The 26,352-nt window shown below is 43.5% G+C and overlaps 1 protein-coding gene and 1 long non-coding RNA gene across 3 annotated transcripts in view; one reads left to right on the forward strand and one right to left on the reverse strand.

The window, feature by feature from the left end:
* Positions 1 to 26,352, reverse strand: part of CLYBL (citramalyl-CoA lyase) — a 191,201-nt gene that overhangs the window by 39,040 nt on the left and 125,809 nt on the right. The gene's annotated exons all lie outside the window — the stretch shown is intronic.
* On the forward strand, positions 16,841 to 18,564 carry LOC309530237. The gene is made up of 3 exons (XR_014218713.1): positions 16,841 to 17,130; positions 17,590 to 17,766; positions 18,324 to 18,564. It is a non-coding gene; the product is annotated as an uncharacterized lncRNA (long non-coding RNA).

Here is a 26,352-nt window from a genome sequence, read left to right on the forward strand (position 1 = left end):
AGAAAATGTGAAGTATGCACATTCATCAACACAATGTTTACTTATAATCTGTTTGAGGGGATCCTTAAAATGCAAATTTATACCAATAATCATATTAATTCCCTCATTTTAATATCTAACTCTGAATTGATGAGAAGCTTGGGTGCCCTGTGAGGTCTGTTACTAAATGGGGGGGAAACGCTGTGATTTTGGCCACATCGGCACTGCTGATAAATCAAGCATCGCTACAACGAACAGACACTGAAATTAAAAAAGAGAATATGCGTGCAGTTGGTTCAACTGGCATCCATTAAAGTTAATAACTAATCATCTTCACAAGTTACCAGCTCTGAATTATCAAATCTGCAAAGAAAACAACATCCGTCCACTTTTACACTCCAGTGGAAGAGGTGGTCCCTCGCAGCGGGGCAGCAGAGACTCGCCATCTGGAGAATAAATCGAGTGTGAAGTACAGTATAGCTTGGGACCAAGCTCCGTGGCAGCAGCTCAGCAGTTAGTTCATTAGTTCCAAACTTCTAGGGATTAGAGTAGTCTCAATTCTACTGTCGGATAGGATAAGACAGAATGCAAGATTGGGGGGAAGTAAGTGACAACTAAGACAGAGCCCCTTAGACTCATTTATAAAACTATAAAGGATAAACAGTCCTAAACAAATGCCGGCAATGCACAAATGCATTATTACAAAGTCCAAATGTCTGAATTAGCATTTTGTAAAAATAAAACAAAACAGCAACGTAGTATGAAAGGACGGATGTAGAACTGTAAAGGGAAATACAAACCATAACCGTCATAAAGAAATGACTTGATAAAGATGTCTTTATTGAGAATTGTTTTTCTGGACTTGGAACAAAAGGAGTATAGTCTCGTTTTCATCTCTTGGATATATCACACCGATACTTATGATTTGCCCCGCGTTACAGATGCTACAACAAAAAAGTGCCTTTATAAATACACCTTTATGTATTTGAGTTGTCTTTTCACAGGTGCTTTTCCTTCTCAACTAGAGTCTGTTTTTTTTTACTATATAAAATCAAGTTGCAGGGGGAAATCCAAAAGACCCTTCTATTCTTCTATTGCTGTGTAGCGAAAATGAGAGAAGACACGCATGTGCAAATGAACGAAGAACAATGTTGGTCTGCACCATGTGGCTTTTGCAAGGCTGAACGCAATAAGCACCATAAAGCTATGGACAAATTAAAAGAGCTAAAAATAATAAAGCAACGTGGATTTAAAATCTAATTTTGTTGGGGTACTTAAGCACCAATTGCTGTACAAAGCACCACCCCAAGACTGGTTAATTACAGTACCTTTCAATTCATGTAATGTTAAAAATCTGATCTAGTACTGTGGCAAGCAGATTGTAGCTTCTGCCTGATAGTTAAGGGTAACTCCATATATTTCACATGGCAGTAGAAAATTAATTACTGTAGTCGCAGCCAGAGTTAGCTGTTTTGTGACAGTACTGACATGATAAAACATGCAATTATGATTTAATGTTAGTCCCCTGTAGTGGTTTGTTTATGCAGCCTGACATTGCTGATGCTTTTGTCTCTTGTCTGTACCATGCCACCATACCCTAGGCTTCAGTTTCCCTTTGTCAAAGTCAGCCTACATATTTCCTAAGGAGGGTCATTACTCTGGCAGGATTAGTTTGTGCCAAAGAGAGAACTTGGAACTTCTTTTACAAGCTGTTCCCCTTTCCTAGAAATGCCAGTGTTGAAACAGGCTAGGCCGGGTCATTTTGTTTCAGGTTTTCAGCTGAGGATTGAACCAAGACACATAATCGCTATTACTGTCAAAAGATGCTAAAGAGAGGGGAGAGTCAATGAGGAACAATTTGTCCATAAATTTCTTCTGGAAAAATGTAGCGAAACAGAGTTTGTGATGGTTATTTCCTATCCTCCCTGTTATTCCAAACTGGAGACCTTGCCCCAATGGAATATATATATATTCTCCTCATTATTCCTGCAAACAATTGAATTACAGTCGTTCCTCGGGTTACAGACGCTTCAGGTTACAGACTCCGCTAACCCAGAAATAGTACCTTGGGTTAAGAACTTTGCTTCAGGATGAGAACAGAAACGGCGAGGCGGTGTCGCGGTGTCAGCAGGAGGCCCCATTAGCTAATGTGGTGCTTCAGGTTAAGAACAGTTTTGGGTTAAGAACGGACCTCCAGAATGAATTAAGTTCTTAACCCGAGGTACCACTGTACAATTTGTTAAGGGAGTCAATATTATCACTTGTGGGTTAAATTGGGACAAAGGATTTTTATTTTTTTTAAATCACACTACAGGTGTTAATTGGCTTACCAGTGACAATATATCTGTGTTATAAACAACTTGCTCTTTTGTGAATGGCCTTGTTAATAACATAATTATATTTGTCTGTACTTTTCTGCATTCCCTTTCCTTCTAACATCACTGTTTAGAAGCCCCCCCCCCCCCGGGGCGGAGGAAGGGGTGTGTGGTGGGTGCGGGCCGCCCCAGGTGTCATCACTGTGGGGGTGACAAAATGCCAGGCAGCACTCACTGCGGGGCTTGCAGCACGCCCGAGCCACGCATCTCTCCTGGGAGTGACGCGGTGGCTTGGGCGCGCGCAGGCTCTGCACTGTCCAAACGATCTGCCCGCTTCCTCCCCCCCAGCTGTAGGGTGGCTGAGTGGGAGGAGGCAGGCAGACTCCGGAGGCCCTGTAGTGTGCCCAGCCCCTAGGGGCGGCTCACCCCGCCCTCACCCTGCCCCTATGGGCAGCTCGCCTCGCCCCAAGCATGCCACCCCAGGCAGCTGAATGGCTTCCTCTGCCATTCCCACGTGTTCCCCATGTAAACCAGGATAATACTTCATGCAGTAGATGAATTGGACTGTAGTCCACAGAACCTTATGCTATAATACATTTGCTACTGCTTCAAGGTGCCACAAGACTATTGCTTTTGCTGTACCATTCACACTACCATGGCTACGCCTCTGGGAATTCTTCCAATTGATTGCTTTTTCTAATGAAAACTCTTACAACTTTTGAGTCCTGAATTTTGTTCAGTGGCAGGTTAATAGGTTCCAAAATCATCACTAGACTAAATCAATCTTCCATATGGTTTTATTAAAAACCTCCTCTCTCATTTCTCTCATACTTCAGTTAGTTACATCACCCATATTAATGCTTTTCACGGTTTTGCTTGCATTAACTTCTTCTTTCCCCCTCTTAAAATAGTAAGACACACAGTAAGAAACCATACCGAGTAAGAATGGAATAAAAGAGAGCCCCCGCTCCTCTATGCATATGCCACTGACAAAGGGAGGCGGAACACAAGTGTAATGACATAAACTATGCTGAACTACACATTACTGAAGGAAATGTGGCTGTTGCTTTCAATGGCAGTTCTGCTTTTTTTTGCAACATGTCATTCCAGAAATTAATTTTGGAAGTTGGAACTGGTAGTTTTCTCTCTGATAGCATGCAAGCTTATTCTCAGTTTTACAAATGCTCTGTTACATTAGCGCTTTGGTATCTCTTACAGAGATATCCCTTTTCCAAAACACAGTACAGTGGTACCTCAGGTTACATATGCTTCAGGTTACAGACTCCGCTAACCCAGAAATAGTGCTTCAGGTTAAGAACTTTGCTTCAGGATGAGAACAGAAATTGTGCTCCGGTGGCGCAGCAGCAGGAGGAGGCCCCAGTAGCTAAAGTGGTGCTTCAGGTTAAGAACAGTTTCAGGTTAAGAACGGACCTCTGGAACGAATTAAGTACTTAACCCAAGGTACCACAGTATTGTGTCTTCATCCTTTCCTCTGCCTGTAGCCCCTGCTTTTCCCGTGTTTGACCAATTTTGTGTGGAAAACGGACTGTTGTCAGAATCAAGAATCCTAGAGTACCTTCAACAATACTTCAAAAAGCTTAAGTTCTCATTTAGCAGATTCTTCGTTGCCTTTTTAATTGCCCCACAAGATGTGCTACTTTAATGAGTTCCTCAGTGCCTTTGACAGCCTGAGCCTCCATCCACCTCCACTGCAGTCTACTCTTGTTTGAACTGCAAGCAGGAAGGCCAGGGCCACAGTGTCGGGGCACTGCCAGCTCCCAAGAGCATGGACTTGATGGGGACTTGATGGGAAGGGTATCTCCTACACAGGTTCCCAGGACATGGAGGGGACTAGCAGGAGCTGGCTCCCTCTAGTGGGGACTCCAGGACAGCCTCTATAAATAACACACCACCAAGGGACCCAGTTAATTCCAGGAACTCAGACATGTGACTCCTTGCCATATTCCCATGTGCTACTCACCCCTCATCTCCTCTGGTCCCCAGGGACACAAAAGTGGTAAACCAGGATGGAAGCATGAGATGGAACCCTTCACTAAGCTCCTCCCCTGAGGTTCAGAGACATTTTTCTCATGTACAGGCGCCCCCCTTAATGTGTGATTGACTTGCGCATGACCATGTACATGCGCGGTGCTGAGAAAAAACAAAGAATTCAAATTCAAACCTGGAAATGGCAGGACAGAACTGGAAAGTCCTTGTAACTTGAGAGAAGAGTCTCCCTGGAGACCGGAGAGGACCTCAGTGAGGGTGGAGGAAGCCCCAAAGAGACTCTTGGGGTATAACGGTCTGCACCCCCTCCACTGCAGACTTGCAGGTGTAAATGTGTGTTACTGAACCATGTTTCTTAAAGAAACTAAGCTCCATTTTGCTTCAGTCTTCCCCACAGAAGCATAACCCAGGGTGAATGCCCAGAACCCCTGGGATTTCAGGCCGCTTGTGGAGATTGGGATAGTGTGTACATATACATAGTAAAAATATCCTAAGAAGCCCAAACATACTGAATGTGTTCATCTATAAAAGCCCACCTAATGACAGAAAAATATCATGACTTCCATCCCGTTTCTACTTGATCTTAGCCCGACTTGGGGCAACCCAATGAACCTAGGAGCAACTTATAAAGGCCTCTCACTAAATATATTTAAAGCACATTTATAGCACTTTAACAGTCATGGCTTTTCCCAAAGAATCCTGAGAACTGTAGTCTATCCGTCAAAGAGCTAAAGGTAAAGGTAAAGGGACCCCTGACCGTTAGGTCCTGTCGTGGAAGACTCTGGGGTTGTGGCGCTCATCTGGCTTTATTGGCCGAGGGAGCCGGCGTACAGCTTCTGGGTCATGTGGCCAGCATGACTAAGCCGCTTCTGGCAAACCAGAGCAGCGCACGGAAACACCGTTTACCTTCCCGCTGGAGCGGTACCTATCTATCTATTTGCACTTTGACATGCTTTCGAACTGCTAGGTTGGCAGGAGTCAAAGAGCTACAGCACCTTAAAAAAGAAAAGAAAAGTCCCCATGATTCTTTGGAGATAGCCCATGTGGTTTTAAAGGCATGGTGTGGCTGTAGCCCAGCCCTGGAGAACTCAGTTTCTGTTCTGTGGGTAGAAACCTGCAGCAGAACCATATGAGTAAATCCGCTGTCAGTGAAGAACCCAACCCTGTACCTCTTCACCCTTATTCATTTTCGCATTGCAGCGATACGTGATAAATACGCTTCCTAGGAAACGTTCCTTTCAAAAGGGAAGTGTGCTTCTGGGACACTCAAGCAAAGATCTTCCCGCTCTTGAGCACTGCTGTGCGCTCTGAAGTTTGACAGTAATGTGTAGCAGAAGAAGAAACAGAGTCAGCAAAAATATACCCTGGCTCTCTTTCTCTCCCTGCCTTTCCCCAGTTTCTTGCTTGAGCTGTTAACTTTCAAAGAGGTCTGCAAATCTTGGATACCCTTTAAAATCAGGTGGAAAATGTAACCTTCCCCCACAAATAAATGCTTCATACCATTTCTGACCCCGGGACCCCCAGGAAGAAGACAACAGTTATGCATGTTTTCAGTAAGGTCCAGTTTGAAAGAGGGCAGAATGGTCTCTGAAGGATACCAGTCAGTGCTGACATCAAAACTTGCAATTATCTTATGCAGATGTGCAAAAATTTCAAATGGCTCATATCGATTATGAAGAGACATCAGGAAGAGGCGTCATCACTTCCTCCAGAAGCTCTTGTCTAAGTGCCTGTGACAACAGTGTCTCATACCAAACGTAAACAAACTGTGAAAACGACTCTATGAATTGAACGCTGTATGTACTTTTTTTGCTACACAAGATTTTTTAAAAATAAAAACTAATTAAAAAGAAAAGCTTACTGAGTGTCCAAAATCTTCTAAATGCATGCACACACAAGTTATTTATTGCTAGCTCTGTTAATTCAGTAAAACTCTCATCGATTGCTGTGAACTGTTTTGACCAGACCAGCGTTTTGGTCTGGTGAGGAACTTCCCTATTTGGGTGAATTCTCTTGATTGTTTCTTGCAAACATTTCATGTGGTCGGTCCTTTTCCCTATCCAAATCGAAAATGCTTTCTTTTTCCAGGGTGTTTGTTATGTTGGCTATAGTTGAGCTTCCAAGCAGTGGGATGGGTTCAGTGCATTGAAACCAAAGTATAATTCTCAGAGAGCAGACCCTCCAAGTGTTCCTATTTTCCACTGACAGTCCCAGATTTACAGAAGCCATCCCAGTTTCTGATTTGATCCCAGAATGTCCCATTTCCCCCAAGGACATCCCTAATTTTATTGGAGAAATGTTGGAGGGTATGGAAGAGGACGTTCCCCAGGGATTGTTATCAGCCGGAACTCGCCAGAACTCAGGTGGGCAGCACTGCCATTCTAAGAGAACGACGGAAGCGTTCATTGTGAGTTTCGGCATCTCTTTTTCTGGAAAAATAGAAATAGACATTCCTATTTTCACTGGGAAAATGTTGGAAGTATGAGAGAGCAATATGAAAACGTGCAGGCACACAGCACCCTCAGTGCAGTTACACCAACTCTGCAAGCTGAGGGTGAACTCTTATGAAAACACCAAGCTTTTTCTGTTAACAGGAAAGGAATGAGCTTTGCGCACATTAGCCCTGCCCGCATCAGCACCCATCAACCCCACCGATGGTGATATGGGGGAGGGGAGTGGCTAAATTGGCAAGCAAGCAAGCAAGCAAGCAAACAAAATCCCCCCTGCTCCACTGATGGAGCTTCCCTTGGATCAAAGAGCCTCCCATTTGTGGAGGGACTGGGTAATTGTTGGCATCTGTCTGTCTCAAGAGAAAATGGAGTGTGGCCTCAGGGATGAAGTCATACCGCATAGTGACTTCTATGGGATGCAGTGCAAGCCTGGACAGTGTATATGGAGGTTCTGGGCTGCCCATAGGAGATTATCTCATCCATCACTACTGGTGACAGGCTAATAATATCTGTGATGTCACTACAGCACTTTCCCAACCATGCCTCATTTAAAAAAAAATAAAATGAAGGATGTATGCATATATCAATATATACTTTGCTTTTTAAAAATTGCAGTTTCAAACAGTAAGAAGCCTGCCTGAAGTATGAGGAGAAGGGGACAAATCAAACATCTAAATCAGCATTCAGCTCACTGGTGTCTATTGCCCATCCTGCGAATTGCAAGTCTGGACTCATGACACCACAGCTGAAAAACCATTGTGGCTGTTTCTTTAACATGATGCCAGTCTTCACTCTGAGCTTTTATCAGGCATTTTTCTGCACCCCTTTCAAACATATATTTGCAGAGATAAAGGCCAGAAATCTGTTTTTTTAAAAAAATAAAAAGCAAAAAAAACCCCCAAACCTGAGATCCTTCAGACCCTGTATTCTAAACATCGATATCTGCATTTGTGCAAAGGGATCCTGGCACTGTGAAGCACAAACAGGCTAGGTTTTAGTGTATCATCCTCGCCTCCTTCCTTTACAGCATTTTTATATCACTGTAGAACAGAATATTGACAGAACAGAGAAAAACACCTCCTACCCTGCAGAGTTGCAATCTATTCTGACTGCATTTTTCAGCTGCTACACATGTGACCTAAAAGCTCAGTTCAGCTCCGTTTATTTGATGCTTTCTGTGCTGCTGGTCTCACAGGTTGACAATGCTTGCAAGATCCACACTTTTAATTATTTTCTGGTGCAGCAGCCATTGAGTCTGCTTGTTCAATCAATTTAATTTTCAGCGGTTCACTAAGGCTGAAAGTCCTTGTCAGAAGATCTCCCATTTCATTTTACTGTAGGGGTTTCTTTCATTCAGCATTGCCCCACTGCCTTTCCTGGGCACTCTCGCATTCCAGGAAAGCAGGCAGAGACCCAAAAACGTCTCGTTTCCATCCTGCCATTCTGTCTTTTGTATTCCCAGGCAGCTTCCCTTCCTTATTTAGCTTCTGCTATTTTGCTTTCAGCGAAGCTAGGCAAACAATTTATCGAAGTGTTTTTGTTTGTTTTTGCCATTTCCCCCCTTGCCTCCAGTCGGTGTTTGCAAAGCATTTAACACTACACTAGGCGGGTTAATTTACTGTACTGGTAAAAAAAACAGGCTATTTGGAGTGTCTCGCAACACTGACATGTTTTCAGCTTGAAAATCAGATGTCTCCATCCCAAAGGAAAGAACTCTTGCCAAAGCTTTGTTTATACTGCTGCCAGGTGCAAGCTGGCACAACCGTGATAGTGACACATGAACATTAAACAGTTTGAAAAAAAGGGATGCTCCAAAATGAAATCCATATCCCACTTTGTCACTAGAGAACCAGGTTTTAAAATATCCTACAACACTGAGTGCAGAAAATCATCCCAGCTTGTGCCCACTTTTTATGGTCTCTTCTTATTGGTTTCTAAGATCCAGCTTCCCTCATTGAACAAGTATTCCTATTGTTCCATGAACCTTGGTAGAAGGACCTCTACTCTGCTGTTGTGGGATAGCAAAATACTTGACGCCAATGCAATTATCCCTGCTGATTATGCATCTCCCAACACGTTTTGAGATAGAGAAGCAAGCCTTCCCAATCTCATGGTTTCCTACTTTCTTTCCTCAATCTTGGTCCCAAGGAGCCTAGAAACATCTTCTCCAGACCGATTCCCATTCATTTTTCTCCACCCACCCCCCAACTGCCCCACGTCTTACTGTCATAGCACTTGGGAGTTAAATTCTCTCCTCTCCCTCCTCTCTCAAGTGAAATGAGCCATAAATTTAGGAACTATTCCTACTGTAAATACCATACGGAGCTTCACTTGGTTAGCACACAAATCCACATGTAAAGAATACAGATACTTTCACATTAAGCTATCTCAAGTCAAAGTCTTAAAACAAGCCCAGCAGTATGCAACTGTGCACCATATTAGCCACAGCTTTATTTTGAAACGCTGCCTGAGGCTGATGGGAGTTGTGGTCTAAACTGTCTGGATGGCACCAGGTTGGCAAAGACTTTTTGGTCGAGACTTTTTGAGCCTTACACCACGTGGTTTGGGCTATCACTCCAGTGGAATTTAAACTAGTAGCTTAAGAATGTCTCATACCAGTTCAACACAGCCAGATGGGCAGGGTATAAATAAACTAGCAACAACAACAACATCATTCAGCAAGCATGTTTTTTCAGCATCTGTAGTTCTTCATTTCGTTCTAGGGACTGGGGTTCTGCATGATATAGCAACCACCATTGCCATATCCTAAAATTCATTTGTTCATATGATTAGCAACTGTATGTTCAAACATTGTGTCCTCCTTTGCTGTAGTTAGAAATACAAGCTCACAGAACTTGACTTCCCAAGGAGTCCATCAAGTTCCAGCACTGTACTGTTTTTTAGCTGAAGCAGTTCCCTCTGCCTTCCGAAAGGTCTCTTACATTGCCTTACTGCACGGCTGAATGTAGTTTGATTTTCAATGGGTAGCTTACAGGTTTAAAAAGTTGTTACGTGATGTTTCCAACAGATATGATGAATTCTTGCACATTGCTTTGGCCATTTTATAGAGACGTAACCAACAAGTTTTATAAGCAATTTGGTCAATCAAATTTTATACATGCAGTAACCCCGTAAATAAAGATGGTGGGGTTAAGAGATGGGGAGCTTTATAGCAGATAAAAATTGGAATTTGGATTTCCCCATACGCAGACCAAACACTAGAGCCACTAAACCATCCAGGCTGCGAGAATTCAGCCGGCCTATTTCATTATGCATGCACATTCACAATGAGGTCGTGCTAAACAAACCAAGAAACAGAAGGTGTGAATAACTAAGGATAACAAGGAAGAAAGAGATATAATGTATAAGTAAGCTTTGAATAATGCAAATATAAAACTTCAAATAATCACAAGATTATTCATGAAATACAGTTCAGCATCTATGGATGAGGATCAACACCTAAAGATTATGGAAAGACAATTCTAAGGTTTATAGGGGCTTGGTGTGTAGACAGGCAATTTCTTGAGATCTTTATCAAGAGTCAATTCATAGGCATAGCTTAAACAAGCCATAAAACAGCAATGAATGTCCTGAGACTTCCAGTTTCCTTATGATAATTTGAAACCAATTGATTATATATATTTATAGTCTTGTAACTTGTGGCAGTTCCCTTCTTCTGTTTCTAGCTTTGTTATGCATACATACTGTGTGTGTTATGCTCCCTAAATCCGGAATCCAGAGGATTCAGACTGGGACATATCATAGGTCACCCTATGTATGTAGGAGGAAAGCTAGCGGCCCCCTTCTATATGACTTGAGATGTGATCATTACATCTTCAAATCCTGGGGGTGAGTCTCCTGTAGCTTCTCCTACTCCATAGCCGTGCAGGAGCATTGACTGTAGAATCAGCCGTGGGTCTTTTAAGAATTAGTAACAGTTCTCCAGTTGGTTGGCACTGGGAAGTCTGGCGCTGGCAGCCTTTCTGAGGCTTCCGTGGACTCTAGTTCTCGCTGAGACAACACCTTTCTACAGCTCAGCTAGTAAAACACACTTGAAACTATCCATGGTCCTGATTGCTTTTCAGTGGCATCTAGCAGCACCATCCGAATCATATCTACTAAGAAGCAACTCCTAATGAATTCAGTAAGGTTCACTCTCAGATAATCATAGTTGGGATTGCAGAGTAAGTCAGATGTAGACCAAGTTGCCTTAATCTGATTTGTCATACTTGGATTCACCTCAGTCTGACAAACTTTGGCCTCAACTTGCTTGACCAATCTGTTTTCTGAGCCATCCTGCTCTGCTTTTTGAATACTGATCACAGTTCCATAACATATATTATGGCAATGGGCTCATCATTTTAGGTGGAGCCCAATGACTGTTCCACTGCCCCAAGGGGACGTGATATTTCTCAATGGAGCTCTGGCAGTGCCCAGAATCCCCTTGTTTATTTCACCCAGTACTAAACTAGAGGGCCATTCTATCTTCCTGTTTATGCATACTGCCTTTCTTGTTTTCAGGTAGAAGGAACTACTTCTATATGCTGTTCTTAAGGAGTGCACTTTCTTGCCTCCAAAACCTTGACACCTGCACATCTGTATGCTGCCATGAATGGTGCCATGAATGTCTGAGATAGCAGGCTATGAGAGTAGCAGTCTTATTTGAATAGCTCAGTGGCAGAGTTGGCAGAGTGTCAGACTCAGACAGGAGACAACTGGACTCAAATTTCTGCTCAGCCAGGAAGGAGGAACAGTGTGGTGTGGCACTGAATAGAAGGTAGATTAGGATCTGCTGATACATCGCTGGATGAATTGCAGTAGATATGCAAGAGTTTCCAAGTCAACGCTGTTTAACAATAGCAAAAAAATATTAGAAATAATACTAGAAACACTGTAAAAAAGGGAATAAGGAAATAGGTTTATTTAAAATAAAAGGCAATGTTAAATTTAGAATTGCAGATAGATTAGAAAACGGAAGATTCGCGGATGAGCTGAAGGAAGTCAAAATTACGTATTTGTGATAATAATGAAAATGTATGTTTAAATCTTGTATTGGAAATTGAATAAAAATAATTTTTAAAAAGCAAAAAATTGAAATATTTCTTAAAATCATAAATTGGTCTGCTGCAATGAAGATACCTTGAAGAATGAATGAAATTTTTGTTTGTTTGAAAGGACAGTGAATTTGGTATTACTATAAATTTCTGGGATGAGCATGTGCTTTGAACCTCATAACTCCCTGTGTCACTGTTCTGTGCCTGGCTGTGGCTGATGGAGATGTCTCAGCAAATAGCCAAGTAGATTTCACAAGCCTGAAGTTTGACCACCACTGGGATAGTCTTGCCGTTCAGATGATGAGACCTACTTTAAAACCCTACTTTAGCCAGCTATGAAACACCAGGCAACTTCAGGCTAGTCCCTGAACGGCAGAACACATGAGTTGGCTGCAGAAAGTCCCAGGATCAACTCTTGGTATATCCAGTTAAAATAATTAGGAAACAAGGAAAGGGAAACACTTTGCTCAAGACCCTGGGGAGCCATTGCAAGCCAAGTGTATCATTTAATTAGTTAGTTGAATTTAGCAGACTCCGTACACAAAAAAAGTCCCACGGTGACTTACAAAAAGTAGACAGTGCTGAATTAGATGGACAGATAACATGGATGATGCAAGTTTCCTGTGTTCTCATATCTTAGCTTAGGTTTCATTTCCACTGGCATGGCTAGAGAACTGCCCTTTTTCCTTTGCACCTGTATTGATTTGATTGCTTAACTGAAAGTGATTGGGTTTTTCCCCAATGACGCGTACCATTTAAATCAATTGAACAGCAAATTAACACAAGGATATCTCCCCCCACAACCCTACAGGCATTAAGAAGAATGAGTCATGGCTTAAAAGCCAAGGACATTGGCCAGAGGAAAAACAAATCCTGATGTGGGACATCATCATCCACCCCCTGCTTGCATGACCAGGGAAAGGGGAACCAAAGGCAACTGTGAACCTGGTATAGGAGTCCCATTTCCCTGGAACCATGGTGCCAGATTCCTCAATGTGGCCCTGGGTGGCCATGACGTCTGCTGTGTGATCTCTCTTGTGGGTGCAGTCAGTGATTTCAGCTCAGATGAGGCGGTAGTTCCCCAGCAGTGATTTCAGCTTGTGGTAGCTAGCCAGGGCTGCATACCTAGCCTAGCATCCCATCCTCGTCGCCAGTGAAGTGTAGGTAGATTCCCACAAGGGAAGACACAGTGATAATAGCAAGAACCATTGAACTACATAACTGGGAAATGGGGGCAAATCATCTGCTTATATACATTCCGGAAAGCCTGGGCCACTCCCACTCCCAACATGATTGGCTGTCTAAACTTCCAAGCTGAGAATCATGACTCAGAGTTCAAGGGCCAATGGCAGAGGCCCAAACCCTGAAATGTTCTGTGATTGGACATCATGTATCAAATCAGAACACAGGAGCTCAGAATCCTTAGTCCAGACTCAAGCTCAGGCAAACACAGACCACTGAATACATAACAAATACTATCTCAAAATGCTTATACACCCTATGACTGCAGACGCAACAAGGAAGACAGTTTGTCCCCAGTCTATGGTCAGAAGAAGGAAAAAGGTCTATCCTCCCTCCTGGCAAGACACTATAAATGAAAGGACCATTTATCTAGATTTAATTCATTTATAAAAGTTCTAAATATGCATGCAAGTCATTTCATCTTGGGATGGGATGGGATATAAACAGAACAAAATGATTAAGGAAATAAATGTAATAATTATTTGGGGGGAAACTTTTGATTACTGTAACAGCTATTATTACTATTATTATTATTATTATTATTATTATTATTATTATTATTATTTCCTCCCAAAGAAGCTCCTCCCAGAAATGGCAAATAATCTTTTTCCACCTTTCCTCAAATGTGTTAGGAAAACAGTTTTGTCCACCCTACTTCCCCCAAAGTTTCCAGTGCCCTGGACAAAGGTTGCAAATGAAACAAGAATGGAAAAGCAAATGACTGTATTTATACAATCACAAAAAGTGCACAGGCTAACAAGTTGCAGTGATTTGACTGTCTCCCCTCTTGCCCATGACCAGATTCTCTAGGGCAATTTGCAGAAGAAAATCTGAAGATGGGACAGGAGCAAGGATTCATTTGTCATTTGTTTATTAGAAAGTAAAATGCAACATTTAGGATTTTGGGAGAAAAGGCATAAAACATGAATTTTGAATCATTGCCTCAAGAGAAATTGAAAGACTTGGATTTGCAGATGGCAAGATGCTTACTGCAATCTGAAAGGGTCTATGCTATGATGGCAGGAAATAAAGACTATATACACTTTCTTCCTCTGTCCATCTGCCACTGTTATGGTCTTGTGTGGGGGGTGATATTATTCTAATTTGGACTGTTTGCAGGCGGATTTCACTCATTTCTCTGCATTTCTATTTGTCACAAAGAAAGCAGAAGATAGCTAGCTAGATAGCTAGACAGATAGATGGGGAAAAAACTACTACTGCTTTTGCTGCTGCGTAATTTAGACAATGGAGCCATTGTACTGAACTGCAACAGCTTTTCTCTGAAGATGATCTCCTGCAGTTGAGCGTAGGATGACTCTTGGGGGCTGAGTGTTTGCAGATGCTGTGGAGTAGACATGAGACATCTCAGCTACCGTAACAGAAGCAGCAGCACCAGCGCGAGGAGGTCAAATCAGAGCAAACATTAGTCATTGCCAACGGAGTCTTAAATACCATTTTACATACCTAATAATTAGCCAGAAAAGGCCACACGAAAAGAGCCAACCTATCGCAGAACAGTGCTTTCTCAAGCAGCATACAACAGTGAGACAGCTCACGCACTCATCTGACCAAAGATCACCTTTGCGTGGTAGAGAATGGGCCTTTGAACAGAACCATTTGTTGTTCTTTCTGTTGCCTCTTCTAATTTGCAATGCTGGGAATGTAATTCTAGGATGCAAATCTCCAACTGCTTGACAGCAGAGATATAGTAACCTGTATGTTTTGCTCATGGGGCCAACAGCAGCTTGGGTAAGGGAGGGATTTTCATCAGCATGGAGGGGAAAAGTTAAACTACCCTTCCCCAGCACTGCAGTCCTGATCAAATTTATGCTCCCCGTCAGCAATCCAGTCGGCTATCTGAGGGAAGAATAATTTGTGGCAGGAGTAGCCTTGAATGGCAGACCCTCCAAGTATCCTTGTTTTACAGGTACAGTCCCGAATTTACAGAAGCTGTCCTGGTTTCTGATCTGATCCCAGATTGTCCCGCTTTTCCTTAGGATGTCCCTATTTTCATCAAAGAAGTGTTGGAGGGTATGGAGTTATGTGATCCCTGTGCCAAAAGGCAAGTAACTATACAGTGGTACCTCGGGTTACATACGCTTCAGGTTACATATGCTTCAGGTTACAGACTCCGCTAACCCAGAAATATTACCTCGGGTTAAGAACTTTGCTTCAGGATGAGAACAGAAATTGTGCTCCGGCGGCGCAGCAGCAGCAGCGGGAGACCCCATTAGCTAAAGTGGTGCTTCAGGTTAAGAACAGTTTCAGGTTAAGAATGGACCTCCAGAACGAATTAAGTATTTAACCCGAGGTACCACTGTACAACCTTTAGAAGACATCTGAAGACAGCCCTGTATAGGGATTTTTTTAAATGTTTAATGATGTTTTTATATATGTTGAAAACTGTACAGAGTGGTTGGGGCAACCCAGTCAGATGGGCGGGGAATAACAACAACAACAACAACAACAACAACAATAATAAAGGAAGTCTGTATTTTCAACATTTGGAGAAACGTTGGAGGGTATGGAATGGATCTTCTTATCCAAAAACAGCAATCAGATTTGGTCTGGGGAGGATGGATGCTTCCAAGGCATTGTGGATGTTCTCTGCCCTACTGCCAATGCCAAGACAGCTAGAATGTGAGTTCACATCAATGTAGAGTGAGAAAGTCTGTTCCTTTGTTACACGACTGATGATCTACATGCAGAAGACAACAGGCGGAAGCCTGAGATTGAAAACATTGTTTTACAAACATGCTCGCAAGCTGCCTTGAATACCTAATAATGGAAAAGGGAGGGGGTTCTCTTTAAGTACACAAATGGTGGGAGGTCCAATCATGGGTCTCCTGATGTCACGAGTTTGGCTTGAAGGATACACAGGTGAGCTCATACACCTGTTTTCTAATACAGTTGTGCAACTCGATAATTAAATGTGTGTGTTGTATGCGTGTGTAATTTAAAAGAGGAAATCCTGGTTAAATTCTCCCACAGTTGCAGTGAAATTAATGGGTATTAAAAAAATATATTTTTTGACTAACATTCCATCAAGCTGTTGGTCAGTGTCTGCACGATACCTTCGAAACGGAGTTATTTCCATTTCCAACTATTAGGAGCAGGGACGGAAGCAGCAATGTCTGTTTCTCTCCTACAATTTTTCAATTATGGTCTCTTTTTCTTTCAGCTGAGTAGTGGTGATGGAGGAAATGAATTTTTTTTTGCCAAGATCACCACAAACCACAGGCTTCATATTTCTTCTCAACAGCAATCTCAGATTTCTGCCATGCCTAATGTTGAAGATGTAGGATATTTCAGTATGGGAGTGGAACACCAAGATAAACAAGTTTAACCGAAAGAAATCACTGAAACGCTTTGGGTGGGATTCCCCCAATGAGACGCATTAGTGCAAGCAAGAGCTTCCATTTGCACAACAAAGATTTGCCCCCTCTCCTCCTGTGCCCCTCAATGCCCCACCCCCCCAAATTGCCTTGGGTGTGTGGGTGTGTCAGGAGAACTTCCAGTTTCCTCCATCTGGCAAGCTGCAATGCTTGCACTGGTGTGGTGGTCACCTTAGCACAACACTCTTTATTCCTACTCTTTATTCAGAAACCAGGAATGGGACAGTGATGGCTGGTGTCCATTGGGACACTGGTAAGGCTGAAGGCATGGAGGCTAACAGTAGGTGGCGCCAGAGCCAATGACAGGCAGATTCAATTAACTCTACAATGGCAACACTAAGTCCAAGGAAGAGGAAGCTGACATCCAGTGCTGTCAACTGGCTGTAAGTAAGAAGGCAGGGCAGGCTGAGGTGCCCGATTCACACAGTCCACTAGAATGTGCTTCTCTTTTCACATGTGAAGGTTGAGCAGAACTAGCCTTCCAGTGATTTCCGAGAGATGACTTTTGATTTACAAGAGTGAAAAGAAAATCAGCCAGACACAGCACTGGGAAATAATCTTAAGCTACTGTAGCTTCCGCTCGAGCTAAATTTAGCTTACTAAGAACAAGTGGAAAGCCTTTCTCCACCCCCTCCAGAGGAGGATGAATAGACAGGTCAGCTCTATACCTGCCTTATGCTGGCGGCAGGTAAGGACCTTTCTGTTTTTAGCAGCGTTTGGATTTTTCTTAAGTGGAGTTCAGAATGTTCCACTCGCTGATGTTGAGAGAGGGAGGGAGTCTCTTTTGGGCTCTCTGCCCTTTGTATGGCTTGCCTTCTTTCTTTTATGTTGAGAAGTCTGCCAATATGGGATTTGCAAACGGCTGCCAATATGGGATCTGTGCCGTTTCTGCTGCCAATCTTTAATTTAGCATATGTACAAAGCTAATTTTTGGACCAGATACCGAAGCTTGGCATCCCTGCAGGCGTCAACCAGGTTATTGTGTTTGCGTTGCAACTGAACCAGATACGATAGATTGATAAATAGATAGATGGATAGACAGACAGATATAGGGAGGTGCTTTTCGTTTCACCATATATATATGTGGTCTAAACAAATGGGTGCCACGTCTTAAATCGCCTTTTTCTTATCTCTCTCTACTGTATAGTTCAGCCTATCACATTCCCAGTCTGTGTTGCCTGGAGTATGAGCCAGCGCAGACAATGAAAAACTCCCAACTCCCTACTGAGAACGTCTTGGAACTGAAATGTGAAAATGCTTCCCTCCGAAAAGGATAGCAAGTTTCTTTATAATTTTATTCAAACTATAGAGTTCCAGATAAGAAGTAAGTCTGTTGGTTTTCTAAAAAGAATTTTTAAAAAGAATTTTAAAGGGCGAAAAGGACACATACCGTATTTTTCGCTCTATAAGACGCACCAGACCACAAGACGCACCTAGTTTTTGGAGGAGGAAAACGAGAAGAAAAAAAAATTCTGAATCTCAGAAGCCAGAACAGCAAGAGGGATTGCTATGCAGTGAAAGCAGCAATCCCTCTTGCTGTTCTGGCTTCTGGGATAGCTGCACAGCTTGCATTTGCTCCATAAGACGCACACACATTTCCCCTTACTTTTTAGGAGGGAAAAAGTGAGTCTTATAGAGCAAAAAATACGATATTTTCATATACAAACCAGAACTTTTTGAATCTCCACCTTTCACTCCAGCTTTCCAACAGGAGCATTTGTGACCCACAAAGAAAGTCCTGCAAGGAATTCTCTAGAATGTACAGAATTTTACCACTGGCTCTACTGTCCAATCAAAATGCATGTGCTTCTTTCCTAGATATAGGCTCACAAAGACTCCAGATAGACATTCCACACATTCCTTTCTTCTTGCGGGCTCCAGAATTTATAGTAGGAGTGCGAACAAGGCAATGGATAAATGATTATGGACTGTGGCTGGATCTCTACATGCAGCTGAATGTGGTGGGAATAAATTGGCAGAATAGATTGCACCACTTCTGATTTCAGGTGGAGAACTTCACATTTGCATGTAAAACAAAAAACAAAAACAACTAACCAATCAACCCTCCCTGCAAACAGAAAATCAATACATTAAAGAGTGGGGATTTAATCCAGTCTTTTGTTGTGCTCATTTTCTATTTGAATTGATTTTTATTTTATTTTTTTGCGAGCAAACCTGAAGACACAAAGTGGTACAGTCCTCAGCACTATGTTACCTCATTTTGAGGCTCTCAGGGCCAAAATGTCAAAGAACGTGGCGTCCAAATTTTGTGGCCGCTGTCTGAGCTGAATTTGGACAGAGGGGGCATTTTCAGAGAGAAACTGGATGAGAGGGGAAAGAATTGGACTTGCCTTTCCTTACTGCAGCTTTACTGGTGAAAACACCCTCCTCTGCTCTCATATGCTACCCACCTGCTGCTCAGCAAACCCATTGTTGCAGACCTATAATCGTGGCATATCCATGTCATGGTAAGCTATAAGCCTAGTGAAGGCTGGTCCATTAGGGCAAGTGAGAGTTTGTTTAGACCAGGGGTCAGCAACATGCAGCACATGGGCTGGATGCGGCCCACGAAGACCGTTTTACCTGAACTGAGCCGCCCACTCGGCGAGTTCCCCACGCGCTGCGCTAAACTGGCGCAGTGCGACGCGGGGGCTTGCTGAGCGCCGCGGGAAATTGTGTCTGTGCACGCGCAGATACTGGAAATCATGTCCAGATGCCGAAAATCGCTTCTGTGCAGGTGCGATTTCCTGCGTCTGGGCATGCGCAGAAGCAATTTCCGGTGTCACACTGCGCCAGTCCGGCCCACGGCAATCTCTGTGGCCCATGGCCGGTAAACCTTGCCGACCTGTTTTAGACTCTGGGTGAGAACCTGGAGGCTGCAAGGAAGGAAGTGTCAGACGGAAACTGAATTAATACTGATTTATAAATATTAGTAACTTTGTATTAATGCAACATATTTATATGCAACTGTGTATTTTTGCAATATTTTGTTTACGTTGTCTGTTGTTGCTTCTGTTTTTTGTAAACTGCAGGATTTCCCAAGCTTGAGTACTCTCTCCAGCTGTTTTTGGACTACAGTTCCAATCACCCTTGACCACTGGTCCTGCTAGCTAGGGCTCATGGGAGTTGTAGTCCAAAAACAGCTGGAGACCCAAGTTTGGAAAACCCTGGTATACCACTTACATATATATATATATAGAGAGAGAGAGAGAGAGAGAGAACATTAAGTGGTCCAGAAATTAAATTAAAAAATTAAATAAAAATCAAACCAACCCCACTAAGACCAGACTCTCCTCAACCAGCCCCCACCTGCCTACTTCTTTACTTACAACTAGTTCAGGGAGTTCTATTGGCGGCCAACCGCCTCCTCCTCCTCCTTAGTTTGTGCTGCTCTTATATAACTCAACAGCAAGGAGGAGGAGGGCAAAACAATGACTTGTGGGCTCTAGCTCCACAGCCATTTGCTCTGGCTCCCCCTACTGTTGGCCTCCCTGCCTTCTACCCTATCGGTACCAATGGGCGCCAGCCTCCCCTGCATAAACCTTGTAGCCAAAGCTGGTTCTTGGCTCGCTGGCCATGGTTTGTTAAGAGTGAAAGAACTCACAATCACTGGTTCAGACAAAACACTAAGCATATTATGTGGTAAAGTTCCTCTTTTTCTCCCGCAGTCAGAGAAGCTATAGCGCTCATTAATTTCTGTCTCCATCCTTGAATGTGTCCCGTGGGGTTCCTGGATTGAAATTTGTCTCGGTGAAATATGTCCTGGGAACTCAAACATTCTGATCTGCTGTGCATGGAGGGCTGGCATTATTTATCTTGCTGATTCTCCTATATGATGGCTAATTATTGTTCTCTTATTAGAGACGTCTGTTTGGTACTGGCTCGAGATGCCTCGTCTTCGGAGCCTTGGTGCACAAATTATGCCTTAGTCGATAGTTCGGAAGAGGCTGAGTTGTAAGGGATCCATTCACCAAGAGTAACGTTGGGGGTTTCCTGACCGCTTGGCGAGGGTCCTTGGAGAGATCTGGAAAGCCAGAAAGCTTGCTGGGCACACCACCGAGGCAGAATGGCTCAGTCAAATTGGTCGCCTTGCGGGATGTTAAGGGTGAAGTCAGGCGTCTTAAGGGTGAAGATAGAAATGTTAAGGGGGAAGACAGATGTGAAGTATTAACTGTGGTGGAAGTGCTTTAGACACACAACTGCTGCCTTCCTGGGCATGTACTCTTTTCAAAAGAATCCCCACACACTTACAGTGCCAATCAGTGTGAGATAGGAGGAGTGGGAAGGAAGGAAGTGGGAGTGATTCACTTGTGTATAATAAACCATGGTTTCTTGCTCACAAGTGATGTGTGAACATGGCCAGTGCTTAGCTCCACAACAGATACAAAAGCAAATTTAGAGTGCAGTCATTATACCAGCTCCCCCCCCCCCAATCTTTCTGCACGGTGCAGTCAACCTTGGATTTGTTTAATTTTGTAACGTGTGGTGTTTATTGTTGCATGGAATAACCTCCATGCAAACCTCGCTTCTGACTAAAACAGCAAGATCGTACATCCTCTCTCTCTCTTTACTTTGGCATAAAGAAAAGGGTTGATTAAAAAAAGAAAGTAAAGGCAATTTTATGCACAAAATGTATTAACGATTTTTTTTTTAATGCTGTGTTGAGAAGAAGCTGGCCTACTCTCACAGCAGCAAACAGTGAGCCCCATAATGAGAAAGGATTATCGTTCTGCCTGCTCTTGGAGTCTCGCTCCCCAGGCAGCCCAAAGAATGACTGAGTCATGCAGGTGATGCATTCACTGTAATGAGATGGACAAAACCTCAAAACCCACATCTAGGCTTCTAATAGAACTCCTTGTGTACCCATGCCTCTGGCAAAAGAGAAAGGGGGAGGGAGTAGGGGGAAAGAGCAGGAGCAGGAGATGAAAACAAACCCACCCAGTGTCGGGAAAAACCAAATATATATAATATTTATAAAATGGCCTGCTGTTCGTACACACTGCACAGTCATGCAGAAAACCACAGTTTGATTTCCAATCCGAGCCTCTTGTTCTCTGGGCCGGCAGGGCTTGTGAGAACTATGGAAGCAGCACACTGAGCCAGTCCTTGGGGGAGGAAAGTGCCCCATCTCATTCAACAGCTAGCCCTCTGGCTGATTAGTGAAAAGGACTGAAAAGGACTGACAGGCTCTTAAGGGAGCTGTGTCCGGTTCTTGTTGGCTGGGAGGTTGACGGTCCTGGCACAGACAGCCCCCAAGTCACAGGAGGGGAGGCTTTTCCCAGCTTTCTAAGCCCCGTTCTCAAGGCTCTGTTGTCACTGTCACAACAACTTTTCCCCATCAAGGGCCAGTTGGGGCTCCCACAGGAGTCTGGAGATGGCCAGACCCCCGACCGAGAGCCTCCGAGCCTCACACACGGCATCGCCCAACTCTCCAGCACCAAGACCAGGGACAATGGAAGCCCGCTTCTCGATTGGGGTGAAAAACACAAACTTGGGAAGGAAATCCTCATAAGCCAGCAATTCCTTTTGTTTTTGTCTTCCTGGTGACAAATGGCAATTTCAAAACTTCAAGTCTTTAAATCGTGCCACGCAAACAGGCACTTTTGCTTCAGCCCTACAATGTCCCCTGCGGAGGAGGTGGCTCAGAATTTGTAAGAATTTCCTCCCCCTGTAACACTGGTTGAAAACATAGCTATTGCAAAACCACATGTTTCTAGATTTCTCATTTCTCTACAGATGGGGAATCAGCAGCCCTCCCAGAACTTGTTGGACCACATCTCACACCAGTTCCATTCAGAGGGGTGATGGGACTTTTAGTCCAGCAATATCTTGAAGGCCATAGATTAGCCACCCTTGCTCTTTATGAGGGGTGGCTAACCTTTTATGGCTCAGAGGAGAACTCACCCTTGGCTCAACTCCGGGGACAGCATACCAGCAGCTGGTCTGCCCCAAGGTGGGTACTGCCTCCTCATATTATCACACCACACACACACACACACACCCTTCTCAGCTGATCCACACAGATCAAATGAAAGCATTTTTTGCTCATCTCTCTACTCATCCAGTGATCAATCTGCAGGCTGGGGATGTGGCAATTTGCCTGCCCATCAGGGTGCTGGGTTCCCCTTATCCCAGCATTATGTTTATTTGTTCCTCTTTTTGCTGCAGTTGCCAAATTCAGTGGGGTATTAAAGGTAAAGAGACCCCTGACCATTAGGTCCAGTCGTGGCCGACTCTGGGGCTGCGGCGCTCATCTCGCTTTACTGGCCAAGGGAGCCAGTGTGCAGCTTCCGGGTCATGTGGCCAGCGTGACTAAGCTGCTTCTGGCAAACCGCAGCAGCGCACGGAAACGCTGTTTACCTTCCCGCCGGAGCGGTACCTATTTATCTACTTGCACTTTGACGTGCTTTCGAACTGCTAGGTTGGTAGGAGCAGGGACCGAGCAACGGGAGCTCACCCGGTTGTGGGGATTCAAACCGCCGACCTTCTGATCGGCAAGTCCTAGGCTCTGTGGTTTAACCCACAGTGCCACTCACGTTCCTGAGTGGGGTCTTAGGAGGCCATAGAATTATGTTTGAGGGCACCCAACATCAGTATACAAAGAACACAAAGCAAGAGCAATGCACTGCAGCAATGCATAGCGCCCTGCAGAGGTTGAAATCTTTACCTTCCCTTAGTATGGGCCATGTAGGCTGGGGTTGATGGGATTTGTAGTTCAACAATGTATGAGGAGAGGTACTGTGTTGTCTACGCCAAGCATGGAGGGAGGCAGACAGAATTAATGTGTTCATTGCAATTAGTCAGTAGAGGAACAGCAGTAACAGCCAGGGAATGGTTTATAACCAGCCACAGCCACTTGTATTGCTATACTTTAAGAAACAGGCACATTTCCCATGTGTTAGGTTGGCTGTCTCTATTCACTTACAGATTGCTTTGCTTTAGAGTCCAGTTTTGTTTTGTTTTAGAACACAGCTGAAATAGCTTGTTGATCTTACGGCTTACAGAGGAGGCTTGCTTTCTGGTGGCAATAAGGCTTCTTCCACTCACACTGTATTTTGACACTTTGGATGCAGAAATCAAACCCCAACAACTCTAAGGGCTCTTCTTCTGCATGAGGTATGCTGGGTTTTTCAGCAACGTGGCTCAAAGGCAGATCAATCAATAACACAGCAAATCTAAAACCATGCATGTTTATAACACCCGCTCCCTGCAAAGTAAAACATCTGTGAGGCTTTAATCACTCAAAATGCCACACAATGAAGACAGTGGTTAATGTACTCAATTTCCCATCCCTAAGTTGGTGGAGCCCATTGTGGATTACTTCATGGGTTGCTTGTCAGCAATGATCAGGCCACACAGTTTCATGGTGGGGGGCACATCTGCACCCCAAACTGTGTCCCAGTTGGAGTCAGCTTGCTTTGTTGCAAGGACTTGTTGTTGTTTAGTCGTTTAGTCGTGTCCGACTCTTCGTGACCCCATGGACCAGAGCACGCCAGGCACTCCTGTCTTCCACTGCCTCCCACAGTTTGGTCAGACTCATGTTTGTAGCTTCAAGAGCACTGTCCAACCACCTTGTCCTCTGTCGTCCCCTTCTCCTTGTGCCCTCCATCTTTCCCAACATCAGGGTCTTTTCCAGGGAGTCTTCTCTTCTCATGAGGTGGCCAAAGTATTGGAGCCTCAGCTTCACGATCTGTCCTTCCAATGAGCACTCAGGGCTGATTTCCTTAAGAATGGATAGCTTTGATAAATTGCAAGGACTAAAGTCAGCCAAAATATCTTACTTCCTTAAGTATTCCTTCCTTCCTTCCATCCATCCATCCATCCATCCATCCATCCATCCATCCTTCCTTCTACTCACTGTTAAGAGTGACTGTCATAAATGGTTGTGCATTTAACGAATAGTCCAGTTTGGCAGACAGCCTGCAGCATTTTGAGTTTGACTAGAATTACTTTATCCATGTTTTACATATTTCACTACCTGCTACACCAGAGACACAGTGTTGTCTAGAAACAAGGACTCAAGTTTTTTATTACTTTTTCAGCAGTGCAACACAAATACATTTTGTGGCATGGAACAAATTTTTAAAAACTTATCAAATTTTCCATCCAGCTATTTCTGTTAGTGTTAGCCCAGTAATGAGGCAGAATGAAATCACTGTCTCAGGCAGTGGGTGGCAAATTGGCCCTTCCTCAGCCCCCTGCTCACCTCATCATTAGCTTTGCCCACCCATCTACCAAGGCAATATAGATTGGGCGGCTGTAACATGCTCTCCATTAATATATTTCTGAAGAACCTCCAGAAACTCTTTGATTTGATTGTGGAAACTGAAGTTAGTATGGTTAATGGTGGTGTTCCATAGATTCCTCAGCAGACCACCATTATTCTCTCAAAAACAGAGTAAGCAAATGTAGCTCAACCTATCTTCAGATGTTTCCAAGCTGGCTGGGGCTGGTGGGTGTTGGAGTCCACCACAGGGTTCCAAACCTGCCTTAAATTCATTCCACCTGCACTTGACTTCAGCTGAACAAAAAATGGTTTGATTCCAATCACAGAATCATCACTTCCACCCCAGGTGAGCGGATTCTCCTGATTCAGAACCGACAAATTCTGTAGCTTGTGAAAACTCCTTGTTGTGATTCTAAAGATATCAAAGTGTGGGCAAGAAGCATGGAGTTGCCCTCCCTTCATTTTCCAGAGTGGTCACTTTGAATTAAAAGTAAACTTGCCATATTTCATCTGCTAACATCCTGAAGTCTCCGTCTGTACTTTTCTAAGGAGGAAAACCCTAGGAGGCTGAAAGTTGGCAGCCTCAAAAGCGTAGCCTGGGAGAACAAGCCAAATCCCAACACCCTGAAATTCACAAATTCTTGTCTGCTAACCAATTATGCCCAAGAACAAACATGTTCATGAGAACCTTTTTTCTTTTCTCGCATGTACATCATAACCGGAGTGACATAATTCTTAGATGCCTTTCTTTTGGGTTGCTCAACCGCCGCAACAAGCAACGGAGCAAATTTCAAAATAAACCCTACTTTTCCTAGTGATGTTGACAATTTCAGTCAAGCATACCTTAATGAAATTAGAGATGCAGAAAATATTTTTTGACAAGAGTCTATGAACAAAACAGCCAGAAGTGACTCCAGTTCTGTGAGAAAAGCTCACGCCGAGTGAGTGCGAAAGAGACAGAGAAACTGGGGAGAAATGTTGATAATTGGATGGTATGGTTTTGGCAGGAAGAGGCGTGCTTTATTAACCGTCCACACCAGAAACATAACTTTCCAACTATTAACAGTTTTTACTTGCCAAGAGAAAATTATCAGTTCTGATTAAAATATAGTTCCCTCTACCTACAATTAATGACTACACGGTCTTATATAAGCAAATGAGTATTCCTTCATATCTACACCTTAAAGCACAGCATGAAAGGGAAGTGCAGAGCAGCAAAGGGAAAAACCAAATGAAAACTTCTTAAAAGTATCACTGGTGTGCACAGAAAGGATACCAAAACAAATAAGGGAAAATCTTATATAATTGAACCGTTTGTAAAGCTAACCAGACATATTTACACAGAAATCCATTGGTTTCCATGCCACACTGCCTATCATATTGCTCTCTTTATAAAGAAACAACATTTTTAGAGTCAATTCTAAGAAAAGGCTTAGTTTCACACCCTTTGCCTTTGATGATTTCTTGTTAGATGACACCAAAGTTGCAAAGGCAGTGTCCATATTTGTTTTGATAGCTTCAAATAAAAGGCAGAAGCTTAAAGAAGTTGGTGTGGGGGAATAGAAAGCATATGAAAACGGCAAAAAATTAAATATCATAAATGGCAAAATTATATATCTAGACGTGGAGAAATAAGTGTTTTGCTATACGTTTTAAACCCAACTGAGTGTACTCTGGCACATT

The sequence above is a fragment of the Podarcis vaucheri genome (genome assembly GCF_965113315.1).
Source record: "Podarcis vaucheri genome assembly, chromosome: 4".
Lineage (NCBI taxonomy): Eukaryota > Metazoa > Chordata > Lepidosauria > Squamata > Lacertidae > Podarcis > Podarcis vaucheri.